We start from the raw sequence: 24535 nt of genomic DNA on the forward strand, positions 1-24535 counted from the left end.
TGTTCTTGAATTGAGGAGATAAAAGAGACATCTTTCCAATGGAACAAGACAATTTAGATTTAAAATAATAAAACACAATTGCATTGTCTTATTTCAAGTGAATATTATCTAATTATCTTATTTTAAGAGTAAAAATCCTGATTCCATTGGCAAACTATCTCATTGACCTACTCAAATCAAGGGTAAATACACTTAATTTAAGAAAGTTTTACTTATTGTTAGATCGTTTTTCCAGTGTAGGATCTGAAATTATGTTTAGTTTCCATTTCAAAGAATCGTAATGAAACCCGAACATTGAATAGAAAGTTAGGTGTTGGCAGTTTCACCTCTCAAGGCACCTACTAAATGATAGATAAGGTTATTATCACCAGCAGCCTGCTGATAATACACCTAATGTCAGTGACAAAGCGTGGGCTGCTTGCTGACTCCAGCGTTTAAATTGTGACAGTTTCTAAACATTTCCACCATTTTTTCCAAAGTGTCAGCGCTTTAGGAGCATGGCAGGGGCGGACTTACATTACAGGCAAAGTAGGGAACAGCCTGCACTGGAAAAAATCAAAATCTAGATACCTGTAAGTGATTTTTTTCTTAAAATAAGTGCATTTGTTCTTGAATTGAGGAGGTAAAAGCGACATTTTGCCAATGGAACAAGACAATTTACATTTAAAATAAGAAAACACAGGCCTCAACGCCGCATTAATTAGTCTAGACGCAGAAAAGGCCTTTGATCGGGTTAACTGGACCTTTATATATAAAGTACTAGAACGCCTAGGCTTTAATAACCAGTTTATTAGGTGCTTGCAGTCACTTTATGATAAACCACAGGCCAGGGTCAAAATCAATGGGCACCTAACAAACAGCTTCCAACTATACAGAGGAACCCGTCAGGGATGTTGTCTAAGCCCAATGCTTTTTGCAATATTCATTGAACCCTTGGCACAGGCCATTAGAGAGGATAATGGGATAAAGGGAATTAGTTTTGCAAATACTGAACACAAAATTGCCCTTTTTGCAGATGATGTAATCACATACCTCCAAAACCCAGATATAACGCTCCCTAGGGTTATGTCAGCTCTAACTGAATTTGGTCAATTATCGGGCTACAGTCTAAACATCACAAAAACACAGGTCATGGCAATTAACTACTCCCCTAGTAAATTTATAAGAAAGACCTATGGACTTAAGTGGGATACCAAAAAGCTAAAATACCTGGGAGTATTTGTTTCTCAAGATTTGGACGAGTTATTTAGTTTGAACTTTGATAACCTTACTAAAAACATACAAAAAGACTTGACAGCCTGGTCAAGGTTATTGTTGGACTTCACAGCTAGAATGGAAATAGTGAGGATGAATCTGCTTCCTAGATTTTTATATCTTTTCATGTCATTGCCTATTAGAATATCTAACGCACAGTTCCATGCCTGGGACAGATTGATCTCCAGATTTATTTGGTCCGGGACCAGACCAAGAATAAAATTTAAAATACTCCAAATTAATAGGGACCAGGGTGGTCTGGCCCTTCCAAATCTGAGGGAATACTATTATGCATCTCAGATGAGATTCATGGTCTGCTGGTGCTCCCCAGAAATGGAGACTGGATGGAAACAGATAGAACTAAGGCAGGGTGGGGCCCAACCCCAAACACGTCTGGGAGGTAAAATAGTCACAGACAAAAATGGGAATGGTATAGTTTAAGGCACATTGTTAATCTGGAAGGAAGTGGTTGATAGATACAGATTAGCGGATGTCACTGGACTCCTGATGTGGCCCTCCTGTAACTCAAACTTTCAGCCAGGAGAATTAGATTCTTCTTTTTTGGGCTGGAAATATAGAGGACTTGTGGCTTTGAGCCAGTTTGTAGAAGGTAACACCTTCAAAACATTTGAGCAAGTGAAAAGGGAGTGTAATCTTGAGAACAGAGATTTATTTAAATATTTCCAGGTAAGGCATTTTTACAATACGAAAATAAAAAAAAGGTGTTCCTCCAGAAGGTAATACTATTGTGAAAATTTTTACAAAAGCTTATACTCACCTCCCTTGTAAAACTGTTTCCAAACTATATAAAGGGTTGCAGGAACACAATGGAAATAACACCTTAAACATTAAGTCTAAATGGGAAAGAGAATTGGGAGTTATAATTACAGAGGATGATTGGCTTTCAATGTGTGTGACACAACAGACATCTACTAGTTCCAAAAGATGGAAGGAATTCGGATGGAAGTGCTTAATCAGATACTTTATTACACCTCAAATTACTAGTAGATATAGAGGAGAAGAACAGCAATGTTGGAGACAGTGTGGTCATCAGAACGCCAACCACTCTCATGTATTTTGGTCCTGCCCAAAGTTGGCAACTTACCGGGATGGAATCTGTCAGACAACTGGGATAATTTTGGGGTATGCCATCCCCAATGACCCTAGAATTTTTCTGCTGGGAGTGATGTCTGGAAAAGTGTTTCAAAAAGAAGATCAGTACCTTTTTAGAGTTCTGTCAATTGCAAGCAAAAAAGCAATTACACGGTCTTGGCTAAAGAAACTGCCACCCCAGCTGGACCACTGGCGAGATGTCGTGGAGGAGATTCACTCTATGGAAAAACTGACATATCTTTTAGGTATGAAAGGGCATTCATACAACAAACGCTGGTCTAAATGGCTGACGTACAAGAGCAAGGAAGCATAACTAGGTGTATCATCTTGTAATGTATTATTTTGTTTCTGTCTTTCTACTTATCTAAGTATCAGTGCCCCAAGTTCTGTGTGTGTTGTATGTTTTATTGTAATGAAAAATGTTAAATAAAGAGTATAAAAAAAAAAATAAGAAAACACAATTGCATTGTCTTATTTCAAGTGCATTTTATCTAAATATCTTATTTTAAGAGTAAAAATACTAATTCAATTGGCAAATCATGTCATTTACCTACTCAAATTAGGGGTAAATTCACTCAATTTGAGTAATTTTTACTTATTTCTAGATCGTTTTTTCAGTGAGCCTGCACTGGAAAAAAATCAAAATCTAGATAAGTCATTTTTTCTTAAAATAAGTGCATTTGTTCTTGAATTTAGAAGGTAAAAGACATATTTTGCCAATGAAACAAGACAATTTACATTTAAAATAAGAAAACACAATTATATTGTCTTATTTCAAGTGCATTTCAATCTGAAAAACTCACACAGAGAGAAAAGATAATTAGAAGAATTTTATTGATAAGAAAGTATAGTCTTTGGCGCTTAGACCTCGGCAGGAACATTCATGCTGAATTATGCTTTAACATGCATGAGTAGATGAATGAGAATAGGGATGTTCCCCCCCAGCCTGAAATTGGTGGTGGTTTAGTTCAAGCTGGTTGACAAGGTGATCTGCTGAGCAGAATTGTGGGACTAGAAGGCTGAGGGAGCTGACGCCGGGGCTTCCCTCAGAGACTCGGGATATAGAGGTCCTGCTTGGTGATGCAGGTACCGTGAACTGTCCATGATGAGCAAGCATGAAGCGACAGTGGAGAGGAAAAACTCCCCCTTGGGAAGAAACCTCTGGCAGAACCGGGCTCAACATGGTGGTCTTCTGCCGGACCAATGCAATGAGACGAGGGATGGTGACAACTGGGATTAATACTCTCTGATGAGGTTGAGGTGAAGTCGTGTCATGAAGGACGATTCAGCTGCGATGGCGGAGAAGGGGATGGAGGTGGGTGAATTGTCGTCTGAATCGAAATCCGACATTGCGATTGCAGGATAGCGGCTGGGATGAGGATTTGAAGGAGTTTATAAAGTGAAAGCAGGACGCTGATTGGACTTCGTGGTGGAGTAGTTTGAAGCTGATTGGCTCGCTTCGGAGACGGATCAGCTTCTGATTGATGGAGGTAAGTCAGAGTTTCTTCATTTGAAGCTAGAGCTTCATTTTATCTAAATATCTTATTTTAAGAGTAAAAATACTAATTCAATTGGCAAATCATGTCATTTACTTACTCAAATTAGGGGTAAATTCACTCAATTTGAGTAATTTTTACTTATTTCTAGATCGTTTTTTCAGTGAGCCTGCACTGGAAAAAAATCAAAATCTAGATAAGTCATTTTTTCTTAAAATAAGTGCATTTGTTCTTGAATTTAGAAGGTAAAAGACATATTTTGCCAATGAAACAAGACAATTTACATTTAAAATAAGAAAACACAATTACATTGTCTTATTTCAAGTGCATTTCAATCTGAAAAACTCACACAGAGAGAAAAGATAATTAGAAGAATTTTATTGATAAGAAAGTATAGTCTTTGGCGCTTAGACCTCGGCAGGAACATTCATGCTGAATTATGCTTTAACATGCATGAGTAGATGAATGAGAATAGGGATGTTCCCCCCCAGCCTGAAATTGGTGGTGGTTTAGTTCAAGCTGGTTGACAAGGTGATCTGCTGAGCAGAATTGTGGGACTAGAAGGCTGAGGGAGCTGACGCCGGGGCTTCCCTCAGAGACTCGGGATATAGAGGTCCTGCTTGGTGATGCAGGTACCGTGAACTGTCCATGATGAGCAAGCATGAAGCGACAGTGGAGAGGAAAAACTCCCCCTTGGGAAGAAACCTCTGGCAGAACCGGGCTCAACATGGTGGTCTTCTGCCGGACCAATGCAATGAGACGAGGGATGGTGACAACTGGGATTAATACTCTCTGATGAGGTTGAGGTGAAGTCGTGTCATGAAGGACGATTCAGCTGCGATGGCGGAGAAGGGGATGGAGGTGGGTGAATTGTCGTCTGAATCGAAATCCGACATTGCGATTGCAGGATAGCGGCTGGGATGAGGATTTGAAGGAGTTTATAAAGTGAAAGCAGGACGCTGATTGGACTTCGTGGTGGAGTAGTTTGAAGCTGATTGGCTCGCTTCGGAGACGGATCAGCTTCTGATTGATGGAGGTAAGTCAGAGTTTCTTCATTTGAAGCTAGAGCTTCATTTTATCTAAATATCTTATTTTAAGAGTAAAAATACTCATTCAATTGGCAAATCATGTCATTTACCTACTCAAATTAAGGGTAAATTCACTCAATTTGAGTAATTTTTACTTATTTCTAGATCGTTTTTTCAGTGAGCCTGCACTGGAAAAAAATCAAAATCTAGATAAGTCATTTTTTCTAAAATAAGTGCATTTGTTCTTGAATTGAGGAGGTAAAAGCAACATTTTGCCAATGGAACAACACAGTTTACATTTAAAATAAGAAGACACAAATGCACTGGAAAAAATCTAAATCTAGATAAGTCATCATTTCTTAAAATAAGAGCATTTGTTCTTGAATTAAGAAGCTAAAAGAGAATTTTGCCAATGGATCAAGACAATGTAGACAATTGCATTGTCTTATTTCAAGTGCATATTATCTAATTATCTTATTTTAAGAGTAAAAATACTCATTCCATTGGAAAACTACCTCATTTACCTACTCAAATGAAGGGTAAATACATTCAATTAAAATAATTTTTACTTATTTCTAGATCGTTTTTTCCAGTGTGGGGCCCTGAACCAGCAAGGGGCCCCACCTGTGATGGAGCCTGCTGGTTCGGGGCCCCACCTCTAACAACCTTGTGATATTTATGTATGTTGGAAATGAAATAATTATGATTTAGCTCAAAACTAAACATTTATATTAGATACCAATAATGGCTTACACTGAAAATAATTAAAATCTAAATAAGTAATTTTTTAACTTTGTTCCCTCTATTTGTTATTGATCACCGTATATTTGTTATTGATCGCCGTATGACCAGCATTTCATTTTTCAGCTGTGGAGGCCATGAAAGGGACGACAGACTCGTAGGCTGTAGGCGGACCTGGAGGAAGGCTCCCTGACTTAAGTTCACCTGGGGCTCCAACATGGCTGTCCGCTACTGGAGCATGGAGTAACCCAGAGATGCCCCTCCCCCACCTGATGATTGGTAAACCTTCTAGCATCTTCTCCTTAAAACCATCATTCCTGTATTACAATAGCTTGTTTAATAGTTTCCAACTAAAAATAGACAGAGTCAACGCAGACACTGCTAATTATTTCATCAGTTACGCACCGTTTACCCATTCATGTCAGAAAAATGTTACTGAGCAGCAGAGGCTTAAAAATCTACATTGTGTGGCTGATTGTTTCAGACAGAGACCCCGGTGAATAACAGGGAGTTATTATATCCTTATTTTCTCTTCAGCAGTCACGGTGCGCACGCTCATGGTCAAGGGCCAAGTTTAATGATACATCCGTAAGCAACCTAAGAAAAAAAAAGACTAATGTTTACTTATCTATTCACAACCATTTACAAATTCCATGAAATGTTTTCCGAGGACAGAAAAAAAACTGAAAAATATGAGATTAAGCTCAACTTCTGAGTCTCTGATCTTTGAGATCTACTCTGGTGCAACTTGAGCTGTTTGAATCTAAGGCCAGCAGGGGGAGCTAAGCTACTGCATAGACCATTTACACCTAGCCGCGCCAGCCGGCTGAATAATCCTGCGTTTTTGTCATAAAAAATGCTTCGATTTTGATGCTGGATCAGACTGTAGTCTTCGATGCTCTGGTTGTTTATTTGCTCTGTTCTTTAGCTTCAAGCTAGAGAGCAGCTTGGCATTATTTACTTTATGAGTTGAAAAACTGTTTTAACAAATTTTTAAGCAAGAAAGTCCACCTCCAAACATCCTCTGTTCATCAGGATTATGATCCCACTAAAATATTCTTGTTCGGAGCGGCAGACCTGCAACATACACAGCAAAAACGATCTAGAAATAAGTAAAAATTTCTTAAATTAAGTGTATTTACCCTTAATTTGAGTAGGTAAATATGAGGATTTGCCAATGAAATTAGTATCTTTACTCTTAAAATAAGATAATCAGATAATATGAACTTGAAATAAGATAATGCAATTGTTTTTTCTTATTTTATATGTAAATTGTCTTGTTCCATTGGCAAAGTCTTTCACTTTCGTCCTCAATTGGAGAAAAAATGCACTTACTTTAAGAAAAAATTACTTACTTAGATTTCCATTTTTTGCAGTGTACTATTATGTTTATAAACTGTTCCTCCATAGTTCATAAAAAATGTTTTAGTGCAGCAATAATGATCAGAGCTCGCTCTCTGTTCCTTCTACATAACAATCCATTCTTTCACCTTTTTTTTTTTTTAAACCTTTGGAGTTTAACTACTTGATATTTATTTATTTTTCATATGCAGAATGTCTGCAGATGCACTGACAGCTTGCAGGTAGTGTCTGTCTCCCCCCCCAAAAAAACTCTTGGATCAGCTTTTCTGACTGGTTGAAGCTCCGGTGTCCAGCGGCAAAAGTTACATTTTCTGAACTCGAGCATCAAACACTTACACGTCATAACTCTGGGATGCGCCGCTAGGCCTCTCTAGTCCATTCTCCGTGGACTTGGATGCAGATCAGGTGCTTTGACGCAAAAAATACGCCTGAAAGCACAATTACAGACGGAACCAATCACAGTGCAGGAGGCGGGCTCATCATGCACTTTTCTGTTAGCATAACAGTCAAAATCGCAGTTGCACTGGTTCCATGTTTTATCGACGCTTTTATGTCATGAAGGAGCAGTTTATATCGCTAAAATTTCAATCTGAAAAACTCTGAAAAGACAATAGGAAGAAATTTATTGATACAATTACTTTAGTCTTTGGCGCTCAGACCTCGGCAGGAAACATTAGTGCTGAATTTTGATTGATATGCATGATAAGGAGTAAAGAACAGGGCTGAAACTGGTGGGGTAGTGGAGACGAAGTTGGTCAGTCTATAGACTGCTGGTTGGAGAGACAAAGTGCTGGATCTGTATGGAGAGATCCAGTGGATTGTATGAGCTGATACTAGAAGTCACTCATGGACCTGGAGGTGGAAGTTCAGTTTGGATAAACACGGATTGAGATAACCTGTCCACGATGAGCAAGCATGAAGTGACAGTGGAGAGGAAAAACTCCTCATTGGGTAGAAATCTCTGGTAGTACCAGGCTCAACATGGCGATCTGCTGCCGGACCGGTTGAAATGAGACGCAGAACGCAGTAAGAGTCTGGGAGGAGAGAAACTCTGATGAAGCTTTAGCTACGGCGGTGGAGGAGGGGCTGGAGGTGGGTTTAAACTGGGTCATCTGAATGAAGTCACACGGCGTAACCACCGCCTGCGCACTAGGTAGCAGACGTGTGGTGGATCAGAGGACTTTTAAATGAACGTTGGATGCTGATTGGTTTTCATGGAGGCATGGTTCAAAGCTGACTGGCTGTGTCATAGGCAGATGAAGGCGACTAATCAGTTTATTCAGTTAAACATCTGCCTAGGCTCCATTTTACCAACTACCTGGGATAAAGATGCTTTTTCATCACATCCATAGTTTTCTGATTGGTTCTAAACGCAGATGGGTAGTAATGGGGGCTTAACGATTTTCCAAAAAAGGTTTTTTGTTTATTTGAAACCCATATTGCGATTATAATTCGGTTTTTGTCTTTGCACTAACCACAATCATATAAAGGTTTTACTACTGGATTTCGTTAGGATTCCTGTCTGTGTGGTTTGTGTTTTTGTGTTTGTCTTCCTTCCTCCACCAGGAGGTGCCTGGTTTTGGTCCGCCTCCTCACACACCTGCGCAGGGTTACTTCGTTAACGGAGCGTTCTTAAGCTGCTCACTGCCACTACCTCGACGCCAGAGTGTTTGCCAGTTTTGAGTACTCTAGCCAAGCTGAGTTTTTACTGAGTCAAACTGAGTTTTGGCAACCTGAGTCCTAACCGAGTTTTTTGTCTTTGCCTCTCGGCAGGAAGTCATCCTGCAAACTGGATGTTTTCGGACCTTCTCTCCCTGGAAGGATCATCTGAGTTTCAAACTGAGCTGGGGATCCAAACTGGAGGTTTGGATCCACTTTCCTCTAAGGGATCATTTAAGCTTCACACTGAGCAAGGGATTCATCGCCACACAAACCCGTTCAAGTACCACAGGAAATCCAAGTGGCAGTCAGTTTCTCCATTCACCTACAAACAACCGCATTCTGGGTAAACCCTGTCTGCCCTCCACTTGAACTACCGCACACAGACTGGAGTCAAAGAGTCAACCACGTTTCTGGAAACATGAGTCAGCAACCTAATTCTTCTCTTCAATTTCAAGAATCAAATTTCCCACTGAGCCTGAACTAACCGCAGTGTCTTCCCCTCACTTTCCAGTTCCGGTTGAGCAGTGTTCAGAGCAACACTAGATTCTGCATTATCTCCTCAATAAACTTGTTAAACCTTTTCCCTGGTCTCTCTGAATTGGTTTCTCTGCATGTGGGTCCGAGCTCTTGATAAAATCATGACAGATTTTGTTTTTTTTTATTACTTTGGGAGCTTGCGTTTCCATTTTTGCAGGACTTTACTGTAACCTTTGTTTAACTTCTGCTAGCTGCATCTCTCTCTTCTCGTCCATGTCTCTGCTAACCCACTTTAAGAATATAACTGTCACCTAAAGGGCTGGAATAAGAAATACTCACAAAAAATACTACTTACCTATGTTAAAGTATGAGCAAAATTGAGTGCTTCTGCGATTTGAGATTAGCATTTTGATACAAAAGCAGTTAATTGCCAAGCCCTAGTAGTAACTAGTTACATTTACTCAGTTACAGTTATTTCATTAACTTTCAGAAAAAAACTATTTTTAGGAGTAATGTAACTTTACTGAAGTAAAAGTCTTGTGAGAGTATCAATACTTTTATTTTAATAAATGTTTTGATTACTCTACTCACATTAATAAATTAAGCTTTCAGGAGATCCGCTGAATATCCAGTCAACACAACAAATACTAGATCCTTTCCTAACATCATGGGCGTAGGTTTGCATAGGGACCATAGGGACATGTCCCTACCAAAATTTTGAACCGACCTAATTGTCCCTACCAATAATTGGATGTGAGCAACATGTTTATAATTTACAGCAGTAGTTGTTGCAGCAGTGGCTTCTTTTCCTCTCGCAGCTCCTCTGCCTGGTCTCTCCTGTCCCTTTCACGCAGCAGCGCATGGAACTGTGCTGCGCTGTTTAACTCCACTCTCATTGGTTGTTCTGCCTTAGGTCCCGCCTTCTCTCTCTCTGATTGGCTGTTTTCTAGTCCGCGTGTGCTTGGAGCACAACATTGAAAATTGATTCACACTAGAATGCAGCGGTTACTACAATTAATATTAGGCTACAAAACTAGTCCCAATTAAAAAAAAATGAATATCATGTACACTAAAAAACAAAGACCTTTTTTTTTTCTTTTATAAAGCGAAATATTCTGAGTCAGCCAGGAGTTCTGAAGACACAAAATGGGCAAATAAAGGATGTAAGCCATCAACGTTTCTGATTCTTATCCACAGCCAACTAAAAAAGAAAATGTGAAGGTTTCCTTTTTACCAATATTTAGTTGCTATTACTGGCTTCATTTTTTTATGACTCTTTGAGAAAGTTCAGGTATAATTATTAGCAGGTGTTATTTCTCCTATAGAGTACAACAACAAGAAATGGGGCCTAAACATCTGCTGTTTTTCGTTTAAAAAGCATAATTAGGCTTCCACATAATAATAGTTCTATTTTATTGACTATTTATACTTCTAGAAATAGGATAAAGACAAGAACAAAAAAAGGAAGAATATAAACATTGATTTTATCTTACATAGATTTCCACACAGTCTATAAGTAAATTAGTACAAACATTAATGTCTGGTAAAAATGCTTGAATCTGGCTGTTTATTTTGGATACTGTGAAATTACAGATAAGATAGTGTTATATTGTCTTTTATAATTGTTAAAAATTATTTTATATTTGAATACACTTGGGCTCATTCTTAGTGTTGTGTTTGCAGATGATGCCACTAAAAAATAAAATAGACATACAGTAAGGAGCTATTTAAACAGTCAGACAGTAAGCAATATAGGACAATGATAAAAGGTTGTGTTACATTTAATCCTTTACTATTAAAAACACAGTTATACATTATATGATTATAGGAAACACAGATATCCAGTAATAATGATGCAGGGCAGCTTGTAGGTGAAGCAGCTGCCCTTCAGTGCTTCAGGTGATGTCTAAATAAACCAGGTGAAACTAAAATATTTCCACATGGATGGAGAATATTGACAGACAAAACATTTTTTTTATCTTATATATTATATATATGTATATATATATGTATATATATATTTATTGTATTTTTACAATTTTGGTATAATTACTGATCTAAGTGGATTGCTCTTTAGGGGAAAGGGACATTTTACATTTATATTATGTTTTATAGTCTCCATTCTCCAGTTAATGATTAATCACATACTAAATTAGTTGACGATTATTGAAATAATCAATTAATACGATTAATTTTTTCAGCCCTAGATAAAATACATGAAATGGGCTATACAGAGTAACTTCAGCCCAGATGTTCAACTTTTATAGTGAAGTTATTATTTTAATGAATGTATTATTTTGCTTGATACAGAGAGAGCATAGTAGGTAAAATATAAGAGTGGGGTTTAACTCTGCACAATTGTATATCTTCAAAAGAAAATACTGTATTTACCTTCTCTATTAGTCATGCAAATGAAACCATTTACAAAGTGGAAAACAGTCCTAATTTCACATTCATCAGAGCCAGTGATACTTCAAACATTGATAAACAGCATCTAATGAGTGTAGAGCTTATAACATTTTTATTAATGTAGCAAAATTATGCTTTTCTCTTTTAACAATGAATTCGTCTTATCAGTACGGATGCTCACATCGAGCATAAAAAAGGACATGCATATTGCATAGCACCAATGACACCCGACCAATAGTGTCCCCACCAAAGTTCAAATCAAACCTACGCCCTTGCCTAACATGAATCCCAAACTGCAAAAATAGATATCTAAAGAAGTCATTTTTTCTATAAAATAAGTGTATTGTTTCGTGAATTGAGGAGGTTAGTGAAAAAATTTGCCAAATGGAACAAGACAATCTCCATTTAAAATAAGAAAAACTATTTTATTGTCTTATTTCAAGTGCATATCATTTAATCATCTTATTACAGGAGGATGAAAATACTCATTCCATTCCGTAAAAATTCAAAAAATATCCACTGGACTTGGTTTTCAAGATTTGAAGACGTTTCGCCACCTCTCCAGGAAGCTTTCTCAATTCAAATGTCTGGATCCGCAGTGAGTTTGAGTCTTATATAGACAACGCCTTGTATCGCTTGGAAACATGCAATGGTAACCGATGAATGGGTCGTTAGTTCCATCGTTAGCCTGTAATATCTGAACCTGTCTATGATTCTAGGGGTCGGTCGTTAAAGGGGGGATCGTCATTAAGGGGGGGATTGTCTCCTGTAATACCTGAAACCTGTCTATGATTGTTAAGGGTTGGTCGTTAAGGAGGTATTGTTCACCGGCTGGAGCGGGTAGGTCCCTCGTTCCTCTGTGATGGGGTGGGGGGTTTGGTGATATCTGGAAGGGATCATGTCTATGATTGAATTGTATGTTTTTGGAAGCTGGAATCTGAGTCCACCACCTCTGTTTAAAGTTGGTTTTTCTCTCTTAACATAGATGGCTTCCTTCACGCCCCTCTCAAACCACCTATTTTCTTTATCCAGAATATGGATAAAGAAAAGCGATAAAGAAAATAGGTGAACCAACTTTAAACATTACCAACCCTTAACAATCATAGACAGGTTTCAGGTATTACAGGAGACAATCCCCCCTTTAACGACCGACCCCTAGAATCATAGACAGGTTCAGATATTACAGGCTAACGATGGAACTAACGACCCATTCATCGGTTACCATTGCATGTTTCCAAGCGATACAAGGCGTTGTCTATATAAGACTCAAACTCACTGCGGATCCAGACATTTGAATTGAGAAAGCTTCCTGGAGAGGTGGCGAAACGTCTTCAAATCTTGAAAACCAAGTCCAGTGGATATTTTTTGAATTTTTACGGAATGACTATGACCTGGATGACTGAGAACCTTCATCAGCATACTCATTCCATTGGCAAATCATCTTATTTACCTGCTCAAATTAATGGTAAATACACTTAATCTTTGAAATGTTTTCTTATTTCGAACATTTTTGCAGTGGATCTGTTGGGATCCTCAGGCTTGCCCTCCAGAGGGCGCCGAGGATCCTCTTCTGCTCTCTTTGTCTTAGGGCTGGAGTCACTGTCAGGTTCTGGAGATTACCCTCTGCCTCCAGCAGAGTGCGCCGTGGGTCCTCCTGAGCTGAGCCTCTCACACACCTTAGGCTGATCTACTAATCAGGAGGACCACAGTATTTAAGCTGCCTTCAGACCTGGATTCCACGCCGCAGTGTTGATCTTAGTTGGTTAGCTTCCTGAACCTCTGTTACAGAAGAATCTTTGCTATCTCTATTGTGAGATCAGAATCTAACTCTTCCTTGTCTCTGCCTCACAGGAATCCTGTCTCTTCGTGAAAGCTCTGGATGAGCTTAACCTCCTGTCTCCTCGTGAAAGCTCTGGAAGAGCTGTCTCTCTGGCAACCTGTCTCTGGTCTGCAGCTCTGGGAGAGCTGCATCACAGGAAACCAGTCTCAAGCCTGAAGCTCTTGGAAAACCTAACCTGCTAAGCTGCCCTGGTGAGCCAACCCAAAGATTCCTATGTGGTTGAAACCTGACGACCTCTATGTGGAGTTTCCCTAGAGGTTCCCATGTGGGTTTCCCGTGTCTTCCCCAGTTGTTCTCTGAGCTGAGCTGGAAGCTCAGATCCTAGTTAGCTTTGCTAAGCATACAGCTAGAGGCTTAGCCCCTCATGAACTCTGTTAACCAACCATCTCCCTTTCCCTGCTCAGACCCCAGTGAACCAGCCCCCCGGACTGAACTGTTCCAGTTAATTTCATGTGCTTTGTCTTAAAATAAAACTCCTTGGACTTTTACCAGTGCCTCTGTGAGTGTTCTGCATCTTGGGCTTTAACTAGAGAAAACCCATCATGACAGAACACTGCGGCCAAACACAAGGCCCAGCAGAACACTGGACTGAGAACATTGGACTGAGAAACAGGACGCTCAGACTCTGGGTCACACACAAACCCTCCATGAGTTACTGTTAAAACAAACATTCACTAGCCACTTCTACAATGCTAACGCCACGTCAACGGCTCATCCTGTTCCTAATCCACTTCCGCTTCCTGGGTCACCGGCGGTGACATCATCTCATAGTCAAGATGATAATCCTCCTCTCTGGTCTGAACTCTACCCGTCGTTTTCGTCACCCGGTCCTTCTCTGCCGGAGAGATTTTCAGGTAATCCAAGAAAGCTTAAGGGATTTCTTTTTCAGTGCCGATTATTTTTTAGTTTCCATGCATCTAAATTTCTTTATGCTAAGGATAGGATAGCTTTTGTTATCTCTTTTCTGTCTGGGGAAGCTCTTGAATGGGCGGAGACCACATTTCCACCTAGATCAAGAGAAAACTGCACTTTTGAAAAATTCATCCAGGAGTTAGAAAAAACTTTTAGTCAGGTCTCTAAGTTCTCCGTTTCTAGCAAACTTCTTTATACTAAACAGGGTAATAGGTCTGTTGCCGAGTTTTCGTCCGAGTTCCTGGGTAGAGCAGCCGTTTCTGGTTGGAACGAGTCTGCACTCAAGTCCGCTTTCCTTTTAGCTCTTAACGAATCGGTCAGAACCGAGCTTTCTTTTTACGTCGAGCCACCTAGCCTCGAGGATCTTATTGAACTAGCCATAGGATTAGATCCAGCATCACAAATCAGTTTCAGTTCTTCTCTGTGCCGGGTTAGCCTCAGTTCCCATGTTCTAGGCCACCATTTAATCCCATCCGTTAAAAGACTCAAAATTAGACCACCAGTTTCACGTCCATCAGTTAGAGTTCCACGCCAGCCAGATCCTGATCCTGAATTTGTTATTTACCCGGATAGTTTTAAACCTGACTCCGTGCCTGATCCCTTAGCCTCTGATCATGTTATTCTTTCTGGTACTCTTACTTTTCAACCGGTTTATTTGTAGCCAGATTCAATCAGTGAACCCGTCAGTTTAGCTCCAAAGATCCCTCGGCGTAAAAAGAGGCGTCGCCTTAAATCAGCTCTGTGCCGTCTAGAGACCCCTGAGCCTGCGCTGTGCCGTCTAGAGACCCCTGAGCCTGCTCTGTGCCTTCCTGAGACCCCTGAGCATACATTTAAGAGGGCTTCTGAAATTAGTGTTGGTGAAAATGTGCCTCCAAGGTTCCCTCAGCAGAGGCCACTAATCGCCAAGAACCCTCCACCTACGCCTCAAGCCTCCTCAGAGCCTGAACTTGAGCCTCCTTGGGTGGTCCCTCCGTTTCCAGAGGTGGAACCACAGTCGGTGGTCCCACCTGCTCCTGAGGCTGAACCACAGTCGGTGGTATCGCCTGCACCAGAGACTGAACCACATTCGGTGGTTCCGCATGTTCCTGTGGTGGAGCTGCTATCGGCGGGCTCCCCTGTTCCTGACCGGGAGCCGCAATCGGCGGGCTCCCCTGTTCCTGACCGGGAGCCGCAATCGGCGGGCTCCCCTGCTCCAAAGCCGCAGTCGGCGGTTTCCTCAGAGCCTCCTCCAGAGCCACAGCTGGCGGTTTCCTCAGAGCCTCCTCCAGAGCCACAGCCGGCGGCTTCCTCAGAGCCTCCTCCTGAGCCGCAGCCGGCGGCTTCCTCACAGCCTCCTCCTGAGCCGCAGCCGGCGGCTTCCTCAGAGCCTCCTCCTGAGCCGCAGCCGGCGGCTTCCTCAGAGCTTCCTCCAGAGCCGCAGCCGGCGGTCTCCTCAGAGCCTCCTCCAGAGCCGCAGTCGGCGGACTCTTCAGAGCCTCCTCCAGAGCCGCAGTCGGCGGTCTCCTCTGAGCCTCCTCCAGAGCCGCAGTCAGCGGTCTCCTCTGAGCCTCCTCCAGAGCCGCAGTCGGCGGTCTCCTCTGAGCCTCCTCCAGAGCCACAGTCGGCGGTCTCCTCTGAGCCTCCTCCAGAGCCGCAGTCGGCGGCTGTTTCTGAGACTGTTCCTGAGCTGCCGAGGAGGGGACGGGGTACCCCGTGGGGGTACCTGCTGAAGCTTGGGCGTCATCCTCCTGCTAAGCTGCTTCGCCTCCGGCCCCGCGGCAGACCTCCAGAGCGTCAGCTTCGCCTCCGGCCCCGCGGCAGACCTCCAGAGCGTCAGCTTCACCTCTCGCCCCGTGGCGGACCCCCAGAGCGTCAGCTTCGCCTCCGGTCCCGCGGCAGACCCCTGGAGCATCATCTTCACCGTCGACTCCGTGGCAGACCCCCAGAGTGTCAGCCTCGCCTTCGACCCCGCTGCGGGCCACCTAAGACTCTGCTCCGTTGCCGGATCGTAGGCCGGTCTCCTGAACCTCAACCGTGTCTCCGGCCCGGCGGTGTTCCCCCTAAGACGCTGCTCCACCTTCATCTCAACGGTCGACCTCCTGAGCAGCAACTACGCCTCCGCCGTCGGCCCCACGGTAGGCCACCTGAAACTGTGTCCTGCTGCCGGCCCCATGGCAGGCCACCTGAGACTGTGTCCTTCTGCCGGCCCCACGGCAGGCCACCTGAGACTGTGTCCTGCTGCCGGCCCCACGGCAGGCCACCTGAGACTGTGTCCTGCAGCCGGCCCCACGGCAGGCCACCTGAGACTGTGTCCTGCAGCCGGCCCCACGGCAGGCCACCTGAGACTGTGTCCTGCAGCCGGCCCCACGGCAGGCCACCTGAGACTGTGTCCTGCTGCCGGCCCCACGGCAGGCCACCTGAGACTGTGTCCTGCAGCCGGCCCCACGGCAGGCCACCTGAGACTGTGTCCTGCTGCCGGCCCCACGGCAGGCCACCTGAGACTGTGTCCTGCTGCCGGCCCCACGGCAGGCCACCTGAGACTGTGTCCTGCAGCCGGCCCCACGGCAGGCCACCTGAGACTGTGTCCTGCAGCCGGCCCCACGGCAGGCCACCTGAGACTGTGTCCTGCAGCCGGCCCCACGGCAGGCCACCTGAGACTGTGTCCTGCTGCCGGCCCCACGGCAGGCCACCTGAGACTGTGTCCTGCAGCCGGCCCCACGGCAGGCCACCTGAGACTGTGTCCTGCTGCCGGCCCCACGGCAGGCCACCTGAGACTGTGTCCTGCAGCCGGCCCCACGGCAGGCCACCTGAGACTGTGTCCTGCAGCCGGCCCCACGGCAGGCCACCTGAGACTGTGTCCTGCAGCCGGCCCCACGGCAGGCCACCTGAGACTGTGTCCTGCTGCCGGCCCCACGGCAGGCCACCTGAGACTGTGTCCTGCAGCCGGCCCCACGGCAGGCCACCTGAGACTGTGTCCTGCTGCCGGCCCCACGGCAGGCCACCTGAGACTGTGTCCTGCAGCCGGCCCCACGGCAGCCCACCTGGGACTGTGTCCTGCTGCCGGTCCCTCGGCCGGTCACCTGAGAATCTGTCCCGCTGCCGGTCCCTCGGCCAGCCACCAGAGACTTTGCCCAAGAAAGTTTTTGGGTTTTCTTTTGCTGTCATCCACCATAAGTGGATCGTTTTTTGTTCTAGACTCTGGTTTTGTTTTTTGCCCTCCTGGCCTGTTTCCCCCTTCGCCCACCCTGGGTGGGTTGTTTTTTGTTTGTTGGACCTTTTTTTCTGTTGGTTCTGGCCCTCCTCACCCTAGTGCCCCCTCCGCCCGCCCTGGGTGGGTTGTTTTTTGCTTTTTGGACTTTCTTTTTTTTTCAGGGGGCGTCTGGAATCCGTCCTTGAGGGGGGGGCTCTGTTGGGATCCTCAGGCTTGCCCACCAGAGGGCGCCGAGGATCCTCTTCTGCTCTCTTTGTCTTTTCTTTAGGGCTGGAGTCACTGTCAGGTTCTGGAGATTACCCTCTGCCTCCAGCAGAGTGCGCCGTGGGTCCTCCTGAGCTGAGCCTCTCACACACCTTAGGCTGATCTACTAATCAGGAGGACCACAGTATTTAAGCTGCCTTCAGACCTGGATTCGACGCCGCAGTGTTGATCTTAGTTGGTTAGCTTCCTGAACCTCTGTTACAGAAGAATCTTTGCTATCTCTATTGTGAGATCAGAATCTAACTCTTCCTTGTCTCTGCCTCACAGGAATCCTGTCTCTTCGTGAAAGCTCTGGATGAGCTTAACCTCCTGTCTCTTCGTGAAAGCTCTGGATGAGCTTAACCTCCTGTCTCCTCGTGAAAGCTCTGGAAGAGCTGTCTCTCTGGCAACCTGTCTCTGGTCTGCAGCTCTGGGAGAGCTGCATCACAGGAAACCAGTCTCAAGCCTGAAGCTCTTGGAAAACCTAACCTGCTAAGCTGCCCTGGTGAGCCAACCCAAAGATTCCTACGTGGTTGAAACCTGACGACCCCTATGTGGAGTTTCCCTAGAGGTTCCCATGTGGATTTCCCGTGTCTTCCCCAGTTGTTCTCTGAGCTGAGCTGGAAGCTCAGATCCTAGTTAGCTTTGCTAAGCATACAGCTAGAGGCTTAGCCCCTCATGAACTCTGTTAACCAACCATCTCCCTTTCCCTGCTCAGACCCCAGTGAACCAGCCCCCCGGACTGAACTGTTCCAGTTAATTTCATGTGCTTTGTCTTAAAATAAAACTCCTTGGACTTTTACCAGTGCCTCTGTGAGTGTTCTGCATCTTGGGCTTTAACTAGAGAAAACCCATCATGACAGGATCACTTACTATAACGAGAGCTTTTATAAGTATAGCTTAAAAAATGGAGGTGTAAAATTGTTTCTTTTGCACAAATGAACTATTTTTTATAGAAAATTAATATATGTTGAAATATGAGAATTGCACTCTTTGTCTGATTACATAATTTTAAACATTCAATACGATGTTAAAAAGACAAAAATTACTCAGTAGTTGATGTGGCATTTTAATAACTACTTTTTAACTTGTACTTGAGGTATTTCTTGAATGACTTCTTTCTAAATTTAAGTGTATTTACCCTTAATTTGAGTGGGTAAATGAGATAGTTTGCCAATGGCATGATTATTTTTAGTCTTAAACTAAGATAATTACATAATAGGCTCTTAAAATGAGACAATGCAATTGTGTTTTCTTATTTTAAGACATTTTTTACTCATTTTTAGATTGTTTTTGCAGTGTAGGTGCTGTTGCTTTAACATTTTAAAAGCTCATTGTCTCTTAACCAGTGATGGGACTAACGCGTTGAAAGACATGTTTCAGTAACGAGTAATCTAACTAATTAATTTGACTGTAACTATAACGCAGTTACCATTGCAGGCACCCCGTTACTGCGCGTTACTGAGGTCGCTCAATGAACCTTTTTTCATGATAGGACTCGTGCGCAGCTGCGTGAAGCTGACACCCCACCCACGTCAAAAAACTCTGCAAATAGACTGAATGGTTAGTGCAACGTTAGTGAAGATTTGTGCAGAAAAAAATATTGTTTGTGCTACTTTTGTTTAAGAGATATTAAAGATTATTTTTTAGGTCATCCAGAGGTGCGCGCCTTGTCATGAGAGAGGGGAGGATGAGAATGGCTGATGTATAGTGAGATTCCGTCTGTCAGTTGGGTAGGTGGGTGTTTCTGCTGGCGGGTGTTAACGTACAGCACACACAGAGAGATGGAGAGTGAGGAGGACTCCAGCAGCAAAACAGCGTTTTCCGCATGGAAATACCGGTGTTACGTCGAGCTGCGTTTCCCCATCACATACGGTTTCCTCTGCATCTCCGCACAGCGCAGGCGGCAAGAGTCACCGAGCAAGCGACAGGAAACGCGCATCTATAACAACCCAAACACACAGGATTTCAGAATTAGACATCCCCAGTTATTAATTTCACCAGATCTGATTGCCCTGTCAAAAAACTTCACATGGCGTTCCCCCCTGATGTCATTTACGTTCTCTGCAGGTTCTTGTCTTTGTCGTCCGCTCTATTCAGCTGGCTTTGGAAACACACGGCGAGAAGGTGGGGGCCGGGTGGTGAGGGTTACAGGGGCGAGAAACGCAAAAGTAACGCAATAGTTACTTTTACTAGTAACTAGTTACTTTTATTGTGGAGTAACTCAGTTAGTAACTCAGTTACTTTTTGGGAGAAGTAACTAGTAACTATAACTAATTACTTTTTCAAAGTAACGTGCCCAACACTGCTCTTAACAGCCAGTTTGAGAAGAAAACTCAACTATTTAACCTGCTATCGTTAGCATGTTACACACGAGATCCTCCATAAAGAGCTAACAGGACGAAAGGTTTTATATTCCGGGCAATAAGAACTTCAAATCCATTAAATGGTTTTTAAGTTTTCATTCAATTAAGGGCTAGAACTAATGATTATTTAGCAAATCGATTAATCAGCCGATTATTTTTTTGATTCATCGATAAATAATTGTATAGCCAAATATTCTTTAAAGAATATTTTAAAGAAACTAAAACTTTTCCACCTGTGGAGTTCTTGACAGACGAAAACGTTTTGTTTTTTAAATCTTGAATTCAAAATGTTTACATATGTTTTTACAATCTTGGTATAAATCCTGCTCTAAGTGGGTTCCTCTGTCAGCTAAAGGCATCTTTTACAGTCTATATATTCCAATTAATGATTAATTGATTACTAAATTAGTTGACAATTATTTCAATAATCAATTATTCATGATTAATCCAATTAATGCAATATTTCCTAAAGTACATGTAAGATAAAAGAGAAATATCTCACATAATATAAAGGGGAACCAATGTTATGGAAAGGACAGCTAACTGACTTTTCATCTCCCTGAACTTTCCAGTGACTGTGCTCTTTTTCATCCTGCATAATGAGGTGAAGGGAGACCGGAGTGACGTTCCACCGAGCCCTGGCTGTGCTGCAGACCAACGCTTGAATATTTAAACACTGAAGCATTATTTATTATTATAGCGGTGGGCTGAGTGCATATCACGGTCTGTAACAGTATGTAGAGCACCTAGAAAAGCACTTCAGAAATCCAGCCTGTCATTATATCACAAACCCTGATGACAGAGGGTCGGTGTGGGCTTCTGGAGAAGCACTCGGGGAGAACGCCACTTGCCGACATGCAGCAGTGAAGATCTTTCTCTCGTTCATGCCAGGAAAGCTGAGTGGTTCAGCAGAGCGTCAGGTTTGCTCTCAGATGGTACTCAGGTGGATGTCTTGCTTTTAGTGTTTTTTTTCACAAGTCATCTTGAATTAAAGATGAACTGAGATGAATGAGCAGACATCTTGGTTTACCTGCAAGTATCCATTAGAATATTAAACTTATTATTCAATCATCTCTGACGTGGATCAACGCTTTGCCTGAATATCTGAATATTTGACTCCAATCTTTGCTGTATTTTATGGTGGAATGTTTGTTTGGTTCTTTGTAATAAATATGCAGTTGGCTCTGTGCACGGCAACAACGATCTAAAAGTAATAAGTCAAAAATTTTTAAATTAAGTGTATTTACCCTTAATTTGAGCAGGTACATAAGAGGATCTGGCAATACAATTAGTATTTTTTTCTCTTCAAATAAGATAATTAGATAATATGCAATTGAAATAAGACAATGCAATTGTTTTTTTCTTATTTTAAGTGTAAATTGTCTTGTTCCATTGGCAAAGTGTCTCACTTACCTCCTCAATTCAAGAACAAATGCATTTAAAACAAATACTTATTTAGATTTACAATGGAAAAAAAAATCTAGAAATCTAGATAAGTCATTTTTTCTTAAATTAAGTGCATTTTTTTAATTGAGGAGGTAAGCAAGACACTTTGCCAATGGAACAAGACAATTTAAAATAAGAAAAAAAGTGTATATTATCTAATTACCTTATTTTCAGAGTACAAATCCCCATAATCCTCCTCAAATTAAGAGTAAATACAGTTAATTTAAGACATTCTGACTTATTATTTGATCATTTTTGCAGCAGAGATTGTTTTCAGTGTGGAAACAGGTCCTGCACTGGAAAAATGATCTAGCAAATAATTAAAAAAATCTTAAATGAAGTGTATCTACCCTTAATTTCAGTAGTTAAATCAGATAGTTTGCCAATTTCTTTTAGTAGTAACGAGTATTTTTACTTGTTACTACTTTAATATGCACTTGAAATAAGACAATGCAATCATTTTTTCTTACTTTAAATGTAAATTGTCTTGTTCTATTGGATAAATGTATTTTACTTCCTCAATCCACGAATAAATGCACTTATTTTAAGGAAAAAATGACTTAGCTAGATTTTAAATTATTCCAGTGTGTTAAAACTGTATTTCCTGATCCAGCTGAACAGAAGCCAGAGAAAAAAAACCCAGCAAGCCTTCTTCACCTCTCCTCTTCCCTTGCCTGCTGTTTCCATAGCGATACTTTTCTCCAGCTACAGTCCTTGTCTTGTTGTGCTTCTCTCTTTTCTGACTTTGTGATTTTTTTAAATAATTTTCTCTGTTCCCAGACTCTGTGGACTTCAACTTCTTAAGCCCCAAACCAAAGTGGGTGAAATCCTCGGACACATCCCTGCTCGGTGCACGTTAACATCACATGAACTTTGTGGTGGAACTTCCTCGTTCTGGCATGCATTGATCATCATTTTGCAGAGAAATGAAAGCTCGGTTCAGACATTGTGAGTGCCTGCAGAAATGGAAAGTTACAGCATGTTTTGAGGGAGTGATGCCCATCTGTGTGATCCAGAGTGAGGAGAAGCAGCCAAACAGAGGCAGAGCATTTTAGTGTCGTGACCAAGGATAGTGCTAAGCCATACTCAAAGAGATACAGCTGCTGCATAGCTCGGTGCAACCAGAGTTACAGTAGCTCATCACCATACAACAGCTCAACTCTAGACTCCATCAAATAACATTCCTAACAGACTCAGGCAGGAGACACTGGAGACGCAATGAGGCACTAACATCCTCGATTTACTCCCTGATCTGGACAGCAGTGATGCACTTACCCAGTGTCTTCTGGAGCTGACAGGTTTTCTATGAAGCTCCTTAGGCACAGCTCCCGCACGTCCCATAAGCCCGTTCATGTGGGGTCTCCCTCGGAAGCCTCCTGCCAGAATGAGAGCTTTGCTGGTTCATCAAATCCGGGGATGTCATCCTCACTGGGGAGAAAGTAAAGCTGATAGAGGAGAGAGATGCACTGTGGCAGTTTAGACGACTGCGAGGCGGTGAGAGTGAGCGCAGATTCCTGCTCACAGAGAGAAATGAGGGAGGGCGAGGAGGAATGGAGAGAAGTTGCATTGTAGAGTAATGCAGCAAAACATTGACTGTTTACTGAAAGGGCTCATGTTTGTCACCCTTACACCCACCCCCTCCGCCTCTCCTGCTGTCTTTAAATGTCACAGCTTCCACTGATCATATGTAGCTTGACAAAGAAAATAAACTCTTATTTCACTTCATTCAAAGTCTTCTAATAGAGGATTTTATTGCTTTCTGGACGAACAGAAAGAAGCACAGTATGTCAGATGCTCTGTAATGTACCTGCTCAGCTGGCTTTCCTTACATAGAAAACTTTGAAGCAATCTGACTGGATGATCTGGTTAAATTATCTCTATAAAGTGCCTTCAGATGACATGTGTTGTGATTTGGCACCATATGAATAAATTCAATTTCAATTCAGTTTATTTCTACAGTTCCCCAGATCATCCAGTATAATTGATTAAGTTTTCTATCTAAGGAAAACCAGTTGATTGCATTGACGCATTGACTGGAAGGCAATCCCTCATAGTAACCATGCTTGTAACGAGAGTCGAGAGGAAAATATGTCTTTTAACAGGAAGAAACCTGTTAAATAAACTGAATTAATCAAATAAACTGAATTTACATTTTAGTATCATGACTACTCTAGCTGCTATTGGTTAACATAGTCACATAATGATAAAAAAAAACATTTTTTAAGTCAGTTCAGAGATTAATTACAACCAGTCTCATATTTTCACCTTTTCATTTCTGTTGTTTATGATAATTTCCCAGTTTAGCTAAAAAGGGCATATTTAAGATTACGAACTAATATCAGACCAAAGGATGATACAGTTCCCAAAAATTTTACCCAAGTAAAGGAAACACTTCTTTATCATATTCTTATTTAAGTAAGAGTTAAAAAGTATTTGATAAAAAAGCTATTATGCAGGCTTACTGAGTAACTGATCATAGCATCTGATATTATATATCTCGTCTGTTCCTGGACTCCATCTTGGAGAGAAATATCAGCTGTGCTGCTGCCATCAACACCTTTGTTTCTAGATGTTGGAGATCAGCCTGTTTTTCAGTGTAGTCCTGTTTCTCTGACTGTGACTAACTGGAAGTGCTAGCTTTCATTCTCAGACATGGGAGCTGGCTGGGAGCTCGTCTGCCTGGCTGTGTGTTTCCTGGACTGTTGCCTTTTGTATCTATGCTTCTTTTTCTATGTCTGCTTCTGTCTCCTTGAACCCCAGTGGGCCTCAGCAGATGGCCGCTCACACTGAGCCTGGTTTTGCTGGAGGTTTCTTCCTGTTCAAAGGGAGTTTTTCCTCTCCACTGTCGCTACAAGCATGCTTAGTGTGAGGGATTGCTAATGAGTCGATGCAGTCAGCTGGTTTTCCCTAGATGGAAAACTTTAAATTAATCTGACCGGTGAACTTTAAAGTGCCTTGAGATGACATGTGTTGTGTATTGGTGCTATAGAAATGAA

General features: G+C 42.4%; 1 protein-coding gene across 1 annotated transcript in view; it reads right to left on the bottom strand.

Annotated features, from left to right (window-relative positions):
- LOC119781506 (citron Rho-interacting kinase) overlaps positions 1 to 23114 on the bottom strand; it is a 181196-nt gene extending 158082 nt beyond the window's left edge. Inside the window, 1 exon segment of the mRNA XM_038281998.1 lies at positions 22815 to 23114. The gene's annotated coding sequence lies outside the window, so the exon portion shown is untranslated.
- Between the last annotated feature and the right edge of the window lie 1421 nt (positions 23115 to 24535).

This window comes from Cyprinodon tularosa, unplaced genomic scaffold (genome assembly GCF_016077235.1).
Source record: "Cyprinodon tularosa strain WSP-4 unplaced genomic scaffold, ASM1607723v1 ctg178, whole genome shotgun sequence".
In the NCBI taxonomy this organism is placed as follows: domain Eukaryota; kingdom Metazoa; phylum Chordata; class Actinopteri; order Cyprinodontiformes; family Cyprinodontidae; genus Cyprinodon; species Cyprinodon tularosa.